Below are 12844 nucleotides of genomic sequence, written 5' to 3'. Positions count from 1 at the left end.
GGGAGCAAAATAACTGAAGATGGTCGAAGTAGAGAGGATATCAAATGTAGACTGGCAATGTCAAGGAAAGCGTTTCTGCAGAAGAGAAATTTGTTAACCTCGAGTATAGATTGAAGTGTCAGGAAGTCGCTTCTGAAAGTATTTGTATGGAGCGTAGCCATGTATGGAAGTGAAACATGGACGATAAATAGTTTGGACAAGAAGAGAATAGAAGCTTTCGAAATGTGGTGCTACAGAAGAAAGCTGAAGATTAGATGGGTAGATCATATAACTAATGAGGAAGTATTGAATAGGATTGGGGAGAAGAGAAGTTTGTGGCAGAACTTGACTAGAAGAAGGGATCGGTTGGTAGTACATGTTCTGAGGCATCAAGGGATCACCAATTTAGTATTGGAGGGCAGCGTGGAGGGTAAAAATCGTAGAGGGAGAGAGATGAATATACTAAACAGATTCAGAAGGATGTAGGTTGTAGTAGGTACTGGGAGATGAAGAAGCTTGCACAGGATAGAATAGCATGGAGAGCTGCATCAAACCAGTCTCAGGACTGAAGACCACAACCACAACAACATTACATGGCAGTATAGACGCTTTAATGTCTGATAATTTTATAAATTTTGTTCTGTGTTACTGTTCTGTACTGTATTTTCCTATTAATAGTGTGTCCGTGATTATGTGATGCTATAGTAAAAAGAGACTGATGGAGTAGTGTGCATTCACATACTGTTGAGGGGATAATGCTACATGGTTGTGTACCCAGTGTTAACAATTCATTGATTACTGAATGAAATACACAACAGTGCACAATCCTGCAAGAAAACAAATTCTACGTCCTTTAGTAGTACCAGGTGTTCTAATTGAAGTGCAGCTACTCACAGAGGTCCAGTAATGGCTGCATTTATGGCAGCGAAATTTTGTAGGCATGCTAATGCGTTCACGTGGAACCGATTTACGCTACAAAAGGAATAATTTCCGTTTTGGCCACCAGGTGTTAATCTGGCACGCTGAATGTAAGAAAGGCGGATAGAAATGTTTTCATATGTAATGGATCACGAACGACCCGTCGGCAGAGAAATTCAAATAAATTAGGATGGCATCATGCTGATTTTATTATTTTGGTTATGGCTTGCAAAAGAAGAATGGCCGTCATACAAACAGTCTACAGAGCCATTTTGAAAATGTTGTCCAAAATCTGAACTAATTTTATTTGCAGTGTAAATCTGTTCCACGTTAGCATTTTGGCATATCTAACACATTTCGCTGCCGTATGAGAATTAAACCCCACACGATACCTCCGTAGTTAGCTGCATTTTATGTATAGCCACCTGGAACATTACCGCCAATTTCTTACGTATCATGGCGTGTTAATTAGATTTCACCGAATGTTTATTTTTATTTCCGTGGACAAAGACGTTAACACATCAGAAGTATAATGTTCTTATGAGAAAATAATACTGTAAATGGAACGTTTAAATAAATTTGTTACACCTTTTGATATTAAGAATTACCTACGAAAACAAAAAACATGAATTGGTTGGTGAAGTACAAAAAAGACTGAATCCTTTTCATATCTGCCTGAGGAAAACTATCGTACATTTCCTTCTCGACGATTTATACGTAGCTTGAGGAAAATAATACCGTTTTGAAAGAGACAACAAGATTTATCGAATTTATAATAAACCGTTTCGCTTTGATTTGATAATTTCCTGATGTTACTGTTATTAATATTTCAGTCCCATAATATTTAAAGATTATTTACCTTAAATTCCATTAATGAAGGTTTTATTACAGAATGGGGGTACATTACAAGGAGAAATAAAAATAAAGGGACAATTTGTTTGAAAACCTGCAGATATCCTTACAGGTGGGGGCAACCAGAACTACGAGTATTCATCTTGGCTATTAATAACCCTTCGGATGTGTTTGGTCCTTTATTACTGGATAACTACCGGTTTAGTGGCGCTAAAAGACACATCTTCAGGTGAACATCTGTATAACCATAAATCCAGAAGGAATACAACTCAGATATACAATCGTATGATAAATTATTTTAAGATTTTAAATTTAAAAAATATTAAAAACCTCTACATGGGAACATCAAAATGTTATTACCCATATGATTAAAGCACTAGAGTGGAAAAAATATCTGGATGTTTTTACCGAACATTCGTTGTCCGTCAAAACAAAACGCCGCTAAAAGATGGCATGTCATAGTTTAAAAATCATGTGCGTAATGACATTTTGATATTCTCATGTAAAAGTTTTTAGTAATTTAAAAAAAACATTCAAAATCTTAAAAGAATTTACCACACCAGTGTATGTCTCAGGGTTATTATTCCTTCTGGATTTATTGCTATACAGATGTTCACCTGAAGCTGTACCTTTAGCGTCACGAAAGTGGTTGTAATCTAGCACTAAAGGGCCAAATACAGCTGAAGCGGTTATTAACATCCAATATGTTTGAAAACCACCTACGACGTGACGCAAAAGATCACACACTCTTAAAAAAATGAAATAAAGAATTCACAGCAAGTAACAAATAATGAGTTTAAAAGAAAAGTTTTCGCATTGGCAAATGCAATCTTTTCAGGTTAAGGTACATGTGAAGCTCTTTCATCAAACTACATTATCTTTTCACCGTTGTTTATTTTCAGAAACATGAGGCAGCGGTTGTTAGGCATTTGTAATATTTTAAATTACTGCATTCAACCATGTGGTATGGTTCTTCTTGTGAAACTATGTGTTTTGGTGGAATAAGCTCCCATCTTTAAATTCAGTGAAACAGAATTACATAAACAATTTTCCTTAACAAAAAGTCCAATATCATGCCTTTCTCAACTGTCCCAGGAATCATTGAAAGTTCTCCTGTGCAGACAATACAATATAGTTAGATAAGGTTTTGGTCTTGCAGTGGAACTTCGTGTATCGGATTTGGATGGTTTCGTAGGACATCTGGATAATCGAAAATCCGGATACTCCCGAAAGTTGGAAAATATAGAGAATGCCGTGGATCTAATGCTACAAACGCACACATTATTTACACTTTCCATCGTTGACGGACCCGCGGGAACGCAGTCGTATGACAAACTGAGAGTAAGAATGAACTGACAGTAAGAATATATATATACTGGCCATTAAAATTGCTACACCACGAAGATGACGTGCTACAGACGCGAAATCTAACCGACAGGAAGAAGATGCTGTGATATGCAAATGATTAGCCTTTCAGAGCATTCACACAAGGTGGAAACACCAACAACGTGCTGACATGAGGAAAGTTTCCAACCAATTTCTCATACACAAACACCAGTTGACCGGAGTTGCCTGGTGAAACGTTGTTGTGATGTCTCGTGTAAGGAGGAGAAATGCATACCATCACGTCTCCGACTTTAATAAAGGTCGAATTGTAGCCTATCGCGATTGCGGTTTATCGTATGGCGACATTGCTGCTCGCGTTGGTCGAGATCCAATAACTGTTAGCAGAATATGGAATCGGTGGGTTCCGGAGGGTAATACGGAATGCCGTGCTGGATCCCAACGGCCTCGTATCACTAGCAGTCGAGATGACAGGCATCTTATCCTCATGGCTGTAACGGATCGTGCAGCCATGTCTCGATCCCTGAGTCAACAGATGGGGACGTTTGCAACACAACAACCACTTGCACGAACAGTTAGACGACGTTTACAGCAGCATGGACTACCAGCTCGAAGACCATGGCTGCGGTTACCTTTGACGCTGCATCACAGGAGCGCCTGCGATGGTGTACTCAACGACGAACCTGGGTGCACGAATGGCAAAACGTAATTTTTTCGGATGAATCCAGGTTCTGTTTACAGCATCACGATGGTCACATCCGTGTTTGGCGACATCGCGGTGAACGCACATTGGAAGCGTGTATTCGTCATTGCCATACTGGCGTATCACTCGGCGTGATGGTATGGGGCGCCATTGGTTACACGTCTCGGTCACCTCTTGTTCGCATTGACGGCACTTTGAACCGTGGACGTTACATTTCTGATGTGTTACGACCCGGGAGTCTACCCTTCATTCAATCCCTTCGAAACCCTACATTTCAGCAGGATAATGCACGACCGGATGTTGAAAGTCCTGTACGGGCCTTTCTGGATACAGAAAATAATCGACTCCTGCTCTGGCGAGCACATTCTCCAGATCTCTCACCAATTTAAAACGTCTGGTCAATGGTGGCAGAGCATCTGGCTCGTCACAATACCACAGTCACTACTCTTGATGAACTGTGGTACCGTGTTGAAGCTGCATGGGCAGCTGTACCTGTACACGCCATCCAAGCTCTGTTTGACTCAATGCCTAGGCGTATAAAGGCCATTATTACGGCCAGAGGTGGTTGTTCTGGGTACTATGCACCCAAATTGTGTGAAAATGTAATCACATGACAGTTCTAGTATAATATATTTGTCCTATGAATATCCATTTATAATCCGTATTTCTTCTTGGGGTAGCAATTTTAATGGCCGATAGTATATATATATATATATATATATATATATATATATATATATATATATATATACATACACTCCTGGAAATTGAAATAAGAACACCGTGAATTCATTGTCCCAGGAAGGGGAAACTTTATTGACACATTCCTGGGGTCAGATACATCACATGATCACACTGACAGAACCACAGGCACATAGACACAGGCAACAGAGCATGCACAATGTCGGCACTAGTACAGTGAATATCCACCTTTCGCAGCAATGCAGGCTGCTATTCTCCCATGGAGACGATCGTAGAGATGCTGGATGTAGTCCTGTGGAACGGCTTGCCATGCCATTTCCACCTGGCGCCTCAGTTGGACCAGCGTTCGTGCTGGACGTGCAGACCGCGTGAGACGACGCTTCATCCAGTCCCAAACATGCTCAATGGGTGACAGATCCGGAGATCTTGCTGGCCAGGATAGTTGACTTACACCTTCTAGAGCACGTTGGGTGGCACGGGATACATGCGGACGTGCATTGTCCTGTTGGAACAGCAAGTTCCCTTGCCGGTCTAGGATTGGTAGAACGATGGGTTCGATGACGGTTTGGATGTACCGTGCACTATTCAGTGTCCCCTCGACGATCACCAGTGGTGTACGGCCAGTGTAGGAGATCGCTCCCCACACCATGATGCCGGGTGTTGGCCCTGTGTGCCTCGGTCGTATGCAGTCCTGATTGTGGCGCTCACCTGCACGGTGCCAAACACGCATACGACCATCATTGGCACCAAGGCAGAAGCGACTCTCATCGCTGAAGACGACACGTCTCCATTCGTCCCTCCATTCACGCCTGTCGCGACACCACTGGAGGCGGGTTGCACGATGTTGGGGCGTGAGCGGAAGACGGCCTAACGGTGTGCGGGACCGTAGCCCAGCTTCATGGAGACGGTTGCGAATGGTCCTCGCCGATACCCCAGGAGCAACAGTGTCCCTAATTTGCTGGGAAGTGGCGGTGCGGTCCCCTACGGCACTGCGTAGGATCCTACGGTCTTGGCGTGCATCCGTGCGTCGCTGCGGTCCGGTCCCAGGTCGACGGGCACGTGCACCTTCCGCCGACCACTGGCGACAACATCGATGTACTGTGGAGACCTCACGCCCCACGTGTTGAGCAATTCGGCGGTACGTCCACCCGGCCTCCCGCATGCCCACTATACGCCCTCGCTCAAAGTCCGTCAACTGCACATATGGTTCACGTCCACGCTGTCGCGGCATGCTACCAGTGTTAAAGACTGCGATGGAGCTCCGTATGCCACGGCAAACTGGCTGACACTGACGGCGGCGGTGCACAAATGCTACGCAGCTAGCGCCGTTGGACGGCCAATACCGCGGTTCCTGGTTCGTCCGTTGTGCCGTGCGTGTGATCATTGCTTGTACAGCCCTCTCGCAGTGTCCGGAGCAAGTATGGTGGGTCTGACACACCGGTGTCAATGTGTTCTTTTTTCCATTTCCAGGAGTGTATATATATATATATATATATCATAAACCAATGGACCTATTTCAACCAAACTTGGTGCACATACCTATCAAAGGGGTAGGGGTGGAAAAGGAACCTAGTCCGTGACGGTTGAATTCCCAGATTTTATTGATCCATGAGTACTTGGCGACTTTCAAAAAGCTTTATACGTAATTTCAAACGTTTATGAAATATGTTCTCGCTGAGAACACCTACGAAATGATGAAAGGAATATTCATCGCTCACTACTTTACCCCTCTTCTTGCAGTAAAAGCACAGCGTGGTCCACGATGTTATAATTTATTATTTATTTACTACGAACTGCATTCGCAACAAATTTAAATGCAATATGTACATATACCACTGAAGTTACATGCAAAATTGTATCATTGTACGACATTTACTGCATCGGATATGATGTCGTAAAAAATGAGATGCCTGAAAAGCTGCCCCATCATGCATAACGTTTAAATTTATTACTTTCTTTCTGCCGATCCTGCAATAAATTTCGCAGACAGTATCCAAATAAATGTGCATATAATATCATTGTACGATGCCATAATTCAGGAGATGTGACGTCATAAACAGAGAGATGCCTGACAAACTGCCGCATCGTGCATGACATTTAAATTTATTTTTTAGTCGCTACTAACTCTATTCGCAACACACTTTCAGCCAGTATCCATATATGCCGCTGAATGTACCTACAAAATTACATCAATGTACGAAACATAGTTCAAGAATATGATGTCAAAATCACTAAAAACAAGGCCAGAAGCTACAAAAACACTAAAATCAAGGGCAGAAGCTGCGTGGTACGGGCTTGGGCGCATAGCTATAAATAAATAGCTGGGCAACGCCGAGTATTTCTGCTATTTTTATTATATTATCGATTTCGAGGCTTACAGCATCTTCAGATGTACCAGACACATATACGTATATCAAATCGATGCGTGGTATGTTTATCTTAGGACCATGTCTTGATGCAATCTGCCACTTAGGGTATCACCTCGTGAGTGGTACTGTGGGACCATGGTTGGACAGGAGAATAGACGAGGGCAAGACATGGTCCTAAGGTAAGCATACAACATATCGATTTGATGTATACAGGGTGTTCCAGCAGGGTGGGTCAGTAATCAGGGATATGACACGAACGATCATTCGAAGAAGAATATTCTGGTAAACATGGGCACTAAAACGTGTACTTGAACAACTGTGAACAGTTCTTCATTTTCGTTACTGTGGGGAAAAAAATATCTCTACTGCAAGCTCTTTGCTTGCCATGTTTTGGGAGTCGGTATTGTGAATCAAAATAAGAAAAGAATTATGTGTGTGACAGAGTGGTCATTGCACCTGCACGGACTACGCTAATATTCCTTCCCGACAGTCTCATATTATGAAGTAACTAACACATTGCTGACTTAGTGCCCCTGCCCATTACCCTCAATACTCGTGGCGTTTCGCCGATTACCGTAACAGTTCAAACGAGGTGTGGATCTGCACTGAAGAGATCATTGGGCGGCCTCCTCTTATTTATGACATGTCTGAAAGAACAGACATCATTTTGATCTTGCAGCTATTGTGAATGAAGACAAAAAGAAATTATGACATTTAGCTACGAGTAGGCACTGATGTCCGAAAAACTAAACATAACACATGTAAATAAGGCGAGGCTGGCCAATGACCTCTTCACTGTAGATCCACATCACGCTCGAACTCTTACGGGAATCGGCAAAACGCCACGAATAATGAGGATTATGAGCAGGGGTACTGCGTCAGTAGTGTGGGAATAAGTTGAGAATTTTGATCCGACCGGAGATGTGCTGGGGTAGTCCGTGCACCTATGTGAACTCTCTGTCTGGATGCCTTAGTGGTTGGGGCCTCTGCCTAACGAGCAGAAGATCCAGATTCGAATCCCAGTCCGCCACAAATTTTCAACCTCCCTGTTGATGTAAATCAATGCTCACTAACAGGTAAATGTCACAATTTCTTTGTATCTTGAAGAACAAGTCATCTAACAAACTTCAGATCTAAAATTGACACCTTAACAGCTATGAGAAATTGTTCAAGAACACAGAGGTGATTCACAGCAGCTAACATGAACAATTGCTCATAGCTCTTAAGCTATACATTTTACAGCCCTTATTTACTGGACTATTTTCCTTAGAATGATCGTTCCTTTCATATACTTTAATATTGACCAGTTCTCCTGTGACACCCTGTGTGCACTATGTACGTTTGAATATGAGATTAGGACCGAGCGATATGGCGCAGTGGTTAGACACTGGACTCGCATTCGGGAGGACGACGGTTCAATCCCGCGTCCGGCCATCCTGATTTAGGTTTTCCGTGATTTCCCAAAATCGCTCCAGGCAAATGCCGGGATGGTTCCTTTCAAATGGCACGGCCGACTTCCTTCCCCGTCCTTCCCTAATCCGATGAGACCGATGACCTCGCTGTCTGGTCTCCTTCCCCAAACAACCCAACCCCAATATGAGATTAGGAGCCTCGAAGTCGAATGTTACAACACAACTGCAGCTAAATTAATTGCAGCCCTAGCAAATTCTTTCTTACTCTCCAAAAGCGTTGTATTCAGTTTCATGTAAAAGCATAAATTATGCAATATTTTCGCACAAATGTTGACCAGACATTAAAAAAAGCTTTCAAGTCTTATGTGGCGAAATAATAAGTAAATTTTTTTCGAACCAGATCCGTAAGTCGTTAACGTGCAGTACGATCACGTAGGCGTTTCTCCAGCAATAGTTCCGCCCAAGTTGTTACCAGTTGGCATTCCAAATAACTGTTATTTTATCCAATTGCGTTGTTGCCTCTGAGTATGTTACAGTTTCTTCAGACTGAGTTCCAATTTCTTCAGGTAATCCATTGCTACTGGCATTTTCTGCAGACGAAGAAACGGTGATAACTTCATAATCAGAAACCATATCGTATCCAATTCCAGTTCCAAAGAGAGCAGGTGCTGATAAGTGTGAAAATTACTGAACTATCACGGCTGCAAAATACTAACAAGAATTCTTCACAGAAGAATGGAAAAACTGGTAGAAGCCAACCTCGTGGATGATCAGTTTGGATTGTTGGAATGTAGAAAGTTCAAAATGGCTCTGAGCACTATGGGACTTAACATCTATGGTCATCAGTCCCCTAGAACTTAGAACTATTTAAACCTAACTAACCTAAGGACATCACACAACACCCAGTCATCACGAGGCAGAGAAAATCCCTGACCCCGCCGGGAATCGAACCCGGGAACCCGAATGTAGGAAGACGCGTGGCAATACTGACCTTGCGACTTGTGATAGAAGACAGGTTAAGGAAAGGCAAACCTGCGTTTATAGCATTTGTAGACTTAAAGAAAGATTTTGACAATGTTGATCGGAATACTCTCTTTCAAATTCTAAAGGTGGCACAGGTAAAATACAGGGAGCGAAAGTTTATTTACAATTTCTACAGAAACCGGATGGCACTTATAACAGTCGAGGGGCATGAAAAGGAAGCAGTGGTTGAGAAGGGAGTAGGACGGGTTGCATCCTGTCATCGATGCTATTCAGTCTGTATATGGAGCAAGCGGTTAAGAAAATAAAAGAAAAATTTGCAGTAGGAATTTAAGTCAAGGAAGAGGAAATAAAATGTGTGAGGTTACCCGAAGACACAGTAATTCTGTCAGAGACAGCAAAGGACTCGGAACAGCAGTTGAACGGAATGGACAGTGCTTGAAGGAAAAAAGATGAACGTGAACAAAAGCAAAACGAGGATAGTGCAATGTAGTCGAATTAAATCAGGTGATACTGAGGGAATTAGATCAGCAAATGAGTCACTTAAAGTAGCAGACGAGTCTTGCTATTTAGGAAAGCAAAATAACTGATGATGGTCGAAGCAGAGAGGATATAAAATGTAGACTGGCAATGGCAAGGAAAGCGTTTCTTAAAATGAGGAATTTGTTAACATCCAGTATATATGTAAGGAAGTCTTTTGAGAAAGTATTTGTATCAAGTGTAGCCATGTATGGAAGTGAAACATGGACGGAAAACGGTTTAGACAAGAAGAGGATAGAAGCTTTTGAAATGTGGTGCTACAGAAGACTGCCGAAGATCAGATGGGTAGATCACGTAACTAATGAGGAGGTACTGAATAGAATAGGGGAGAAAAATATTTTTGTGACACAATGTGACTAGAAGAAGAGATCGACTGATAGGACACATTCTTAGATATCAAGGGATCACCAGTTTAGTACTGGAGGGAGGTATGGGGAAATCGTAGAGACACGAGATGAATATGGTAACCAGATTGAGAAGGATCAGGTTGCAGTATTTACTCGATGTAGCTGTTAAGATGGATCAGATGTCTCTGAGCACTATGGAACTTAACATCTGAGGTCATCAGTTCCCGACACTTAGAACTACTTAAACTTAACTAACCTAAGGACATCACACACACCCATGCCCGAGGCAGGATTCGGACCTGCGACCGTAGCAAGCACTTGGTTCCAGACTGAAGCGCCTAGAACCGCTCGTCCACCGCGGCCGGCTAGCTTTTAAGACACTAACCTCATACTCGGGAGGATTGGTGGAGTTGCTCTATCAGGCCATCCTCACTAGGGTTTCCCGTGGTTTTCCAAATCCACTTCACGGAAACGCGGTTGCTTAATCAAGGCCAGGGCAGAGCATCTGTCATATCATTATAAAGCTCTTTATGTATTCTGTTTCGTGAACATTTTCAGCAATTCATTTGCATTGTGTTACTTTGACAATTCCTATACCATTAGGAGATGAGTCTTGTATGAATAAAGATAAATAAACAAATAAACCGCTTCAACACCAAATACAGCAACAACGTTTTTCAATAAATTTCCTTACTCGTCCTATGCAGAGCGTCTAACTTTTTGTCCATAGATAGTACTACCGTCGTTCACTTTGATGTCGCTTTAGACTCGCAAACGGGAGCAAAAAAGTGCTGTACAGCTCTATTTTAATTCGTGGGCTCACACTGGTGTACGCATCAAGCCAATTCAAGCCTAGTGTGATGTTCTAGGATCCCTGTTTGCCTCGAGAGGTCGCATCTGTTTCGATCCATAAATTATATATAATAATTTATGGTATAGAAGGGTCATGAGTGATGCAAGTCGTGTAGTTGAACGGTTGAACTACAGAATATGAAAGATTGTGGCTATCGAAGTTTTGGGAGATTTTGTTCTGTGGTCAAGTGGATCGCTTACTATGTTTCTGAGGGATTCTATCAATGTTTGCGCCACACAGGTATTTCCCAACCGCCGTTCTCATGACTGCACACCAAGCACCGCCTGAACGTTACGTTGTTGTTCCGCCGACCGTCGTAGCTTTGGTGACTCCAAATACAACCTCCACAAATACACCAACTAAGGATGTGACTGAATACAGTAATTCAAGATATTAGCGGACTGACCGTCAATCAAAGTATCATAGCCGGGTCTGAGTGAAGAAGCGTCTTAACTTAAGGGCACAAAACATAACATCCGTAGATGCGAGTGATAGTAGTGCAGCTACAAATGGTGCCTCTTATGATGCATCTGGCTGTGATTTACTGATTTTCCACCGGCCGCTGTGGCCGAGCGGTTCTAGGCGCTTCAGTCCGGAACCACGCGGCTGCTACGGTCACAGGTTCGAATCCTACCTCGGCCACGGATGTGTGTGATGTCTTTAGGCTAGTTAGGTTTAAGTAGTTCTGAGTCTAGGGGACTGATGACCTCAAATGTTAAGTCCCATAGTGCTTAGAGCCATTTGAACTATTTTGAACCACTCTTGTAAATACCGGCAGCGACCGCAGAGAAATGGCAGGTTACTCGGATAAAAAAGAAGAAAATTCGGACAAAAAAAGAAGACAACTGTGACTCTTACACAAAGCTTCTTCACGCAGACAGGAGACTTTTTCTGAAATTGGCAACAGCCGAAGAAGGCTACGCTCTCACGAATGCCTTTTCATGTTAGGCAACAAATGTATAGCGCTTGTGGAAATGCTGCAAATATCTATTCGCCGACGGATGTAATGAGATAAATGTTCATAATTTTAACGAAATGAAAGCGAAGGGACAGAGCTATACTGACTTGATGGAGAGTAATCCTGCTGCTCGAGCAGTCTGTTTACATTGAAGACAGGCGCTGACACATAATAGGCGCTCTCACGTATCACAGGGGCAGGGGATGCGGAAGGACGTGATGGATGAGTCGTGCGGCGTTCCAGGACAAGGCTGTGTGTGTGAGGGGTGGCCAATGGGGGAGACTGCGTCCAGTAGTTGGTTACGGCCGGACAAAGATCGATGGCTGCTGAGTACGCTGCCTCCTCTGCAGGCTGTGTGTGTGTGACAATACAATCGGGAAACGTGTCGGAGCCTCCGCTAGTAGGTGAAGAATACTGTCAGCGGGAGCAAACGAGGATTGTATGGGTTCTCACTTAAAACTTGGTTTCCAAGTGTGAGTCAAACAGACCTCAACCTAAGCACTTTTTTTCCAGTATCCTAGTGAGTACGTCATCGGAGGATACGTAAATGAGTGCTTGAAGACAGGATGTGTCGAAAGCTCTGTCGAACGTAGGTTGTAAAGAGTGAACAAGAGTTCTAAACACATGGCCACACAACTTCCTTCTAGAAACTACGTTGTAAGTGAGAGAATAAAGACCGATAGTTAACCAACAAAAGCTAAGAAATTCTACATGGTCTGTGAGGTAAGACTGCACATTGCACGTTAACAATTGTAAACTTAGTTCGCTTTCAGCTAAGTTTCAGCGACATGGGAGTGGAAATAAATAGGAAGTTCAGGGAAGCTAAGACAAAATAGCTGCATGAAAAATGTGAAGAAATCGAAGAAGAAATGATTGCCGGTAGGAC

This window comes from Schistocerca cancellata, chromosome 6 (assembly GCF_023864275.1).
Source record: "Schistocerca cancellata isolate TAMUIC-IGC-003103 chromosome 6, iqSchCanc2.1, whole genome shotgun sequence".
Lineage (NCBI taxonomy): Eukaryota > Metazoa > Arthropoda > Insecta > Orthoptera > Acrididae > Schistocerca > Schistocerca cancellata.
This window is presented reverse-complemented; position numbering follows the sequence as displayed.